The sequence below is a fragment of the Sinocyclocheilus rhinocerous genome, unplaced genomic scaffold (assembly GCF_001515625.1).
Source record: "Sinocyclocheilus rhinocerous isolate Xijiao unplaced genomic scaffold, SAMN03320098_v1.1 scaffold3239, whole genome shotgun sequence".
Taxonomy (NCBI): Eukaryota; Metazoa; Chordata; class Actinopteri; order Cypriniformes; family Cyprinidae; genus Sinocyclocheilus; species Sinocyclocheilus rhinocerous.
In genome coordinates, this window is record NW_015630062.1 from 110,160 (window position 1) to 113,272 (window position 3,113).

A 3,113-nucleotide genomic window follows, 5' to 3' on the forward strand; every position below is an offset into this window, starting at 1 on the left:
GTGAGATCACTACCATCCTGCTTTTGTGGGGGTGGGTAGGGGTGTTAAATATTTTTTGTTTTGTTTTTAGTTTTTTTTTCCCCATAGGTTTTTAACATTCTAAAAGCTCTTTATTCCAAAGATACTACAAGCTAGTCAGTGTATTCAGTAGGTGTAATGTATTCTAAGTTGCTTCAGAAGTATTGCAAGTACTACGTACAACAATAAAACAGTGCATTGACATAAAAAAGGAAGTTTACTTTTGGTACTTAAGTATTTTTACTTAAGTAAAAATCTGTCTTTACAACTTTTACTTGTAATGGAGTAATGTTTGACCAGCAGTATCTGTACTTTCACTCAAGTAATGGAGTTGAGTACTTTGTCCGCCTCTGAGAACCACTGATATAGAGTACCTTTAAATTTGCCTGTTTATGTGTATGGATATGTCGATGATGCTGATGGCTGCATAGCATTTTACATATTACCCATAAAACATAATCTAAATTCCCTATTCACTCAAACTGCACACTAGACGTGACAATATACACACACTGTACATGCATAAAAACACTTGTATAATAAATATCATTCAACACACTCATGTGAAGAATACACAGTCCAGACATAAGCAGTCTTCAGCAGACAGTGCTTTTTCCTGTCTCTGTGATTCAATAGCTAATTGAAAAGCTGATAAGTAGCATGGAGGAAGCTGATAAATAGCATTGGGAGTTCGCTCTCAGCCATATTGTAATGGGTCATGAACCACAGCACTTTGGTCAAGCACACCAGCTGCAATCTCTCCATACTGTACAGTATTTCTGATTAATAAAAGGAGTAAATGACTTGTAATGTGTAATCTGTGAAACATAATTTTCTGTAATGCCCATTTGATTACTAAGAGATTAGCTTTAGATATACTGATGTAAAGAGTTTATGAAGCAAAGCCATTTATAAGTGATCATCTGTGAGGTTTAATACAGAACAGCATTCAGAAGGAGCTGGCATATTTTTCTTTTTGGAAGACAGCTGTTGTTTCAATTATTACTGAAAGCCTATGTGTTGCAGAAGTAATAACACTGCAGTTTGTGTGAATTTGACATTTGAATTAATTGCTTTAAAATACTGATGTGCAATGTGTCAAATGAATACGAGAAGAAAGCATAAAATACAAAGTGTTTCAGCTAAAGTGAATAACTGGCAGAGACCTACTATAAAGTACTAGGCTAATGACAGTGCTGGATTAGTTTGGTTGACATTTTAATGCTTATGGTTGAAAAGACATGAGCAATATTTCAGAGGGCATTATAAATTGAGTTTAGAGCTGGAATTTAGAACAGGTAAGAAGCCAGAATAAAAATGGTTACAGGAATTCATGTCAGGGTATAAAGAAGATATTGTGGTGAAAAACTGTAACTCTGTTCAACCTTAGACTATATATGAGAATCATCTTAATATGTCAAACCTTGGGGGATATCTAGTTGTCATTAGAGAGAACATTTGGTATAAATTCATTTCAAGGCGATTTCTCTGCTAGAATACAAAACACATGAAAGATCATGGTTGACATCTACTGGCAATACAGGTAAATGCATTCATTGGTAACTAATAAAAAGGACACAAGACTTGGGATATTGTAATCATCACTTATTTCCATGGTAGGCTAAATAAAACTATTCTTGGAAAATGAACATACAGAAATTGTACAGCTGGTTTGAAAACGAAATCATTATTAATTTGATCATAGATACAGTAATATTATTGTAATTAACTTATTTGCATTCAGTATTAATTTATATTTTAAAATGTAATGTATTCCTATAATGGCAAATTCAGCAGTGATTACACCAGTCTTCAGTGTCATATGCCCCTTCAGAAATCATTCTAATATACTGATTTGGTGCTCACAAACAGGGTTGGAAATGTTACTTTTAAAATGTATTTCACAGATTACACAATTAAAAGGTAATTTGTTAGATTACAGTTTTATAATCTAAATACTTTAGAATACTACTGAGGTATGCAACACAAAGGGTCTTCTAGAGAAAAATTATGTCCACCAAAAATAGGACTTGGTTTTCCACTGTATATTATTGTCATCAGTTTTATATTTCTTGAATGGACAAAATGCAATGTATTAAGAACATGGGGTGTAATTTATGAACATGATGATGTGTAAATTTTTCTTATTTTGTTTAAAGATATTGTTTGTTTGTTTGTGTTTGTTTGTACTGCCCTTCAGAAGATAGTCACATGTTTTCCAGAAGACAAAATAAGTACAATTGACCTGTATTCATCCAATTTAAAAAGTTTACACACCCCAGCTCTTAATGCATGTTTTCACCCAATAGTTGTGTATGAGTCCCTCAATTGTCCTTAGTGTGAAAAGATGGATCTCAAAATCATAAAGTCATTGTTGGAAAGGTATCAAATAAGCAGAAGATGCTGAACAATCTGAGAATGTGCAGGAGGATTTTGGAGGAATTGTCTGAAGAACAGCAGGCAGTTTAACTGCTCAGGACAAACGACTCAAGAACAACCATCATAAAACAAAAACAGTTGTGGATCATCCAGGTAATGACAGACAGTTAAGATTCAAGGGTATGTACATTTCTGAATGAGGCAATTTTTATAAATTCAGTTTATTTTGTCTTGTGGAGTGAATGTATACATCTGTTATATGAAATAACTTATTCAGGACAGTACTAAAAATATATATTTGTATGATCCCTCTTATTGTGTTAAAATTATTACAATTTTGCATATTCTGCAAGGGGTATGACACTTATGAGGATGCTTTTGCAGAGTCAGACTCAGAGAATCACCAATTGCTGTTTACATTAACAGCAATACATTGCCCAATGCATTTTACATTCATGTTTAAAGGTGCCATAGAATGCATTGATACAATATTTTAAATTGTTCTCTGATATCTACATAGAAGGTATGTGGCTTAGGTAAGGGCAAAACATCTCCAGAAATGAGTTTACATGTCCATTTACAACCCTAGGATTTCTCCCTAGAATGAAATGGTCTGTTTTTACCTTATTTGGAAGGGTCATGAATAATAATGTTGAGCTCTGCTCTGATTGGCTGTTTCACAGTGCGGCTCATTTCAGTAGCTCACACAGCAGGAA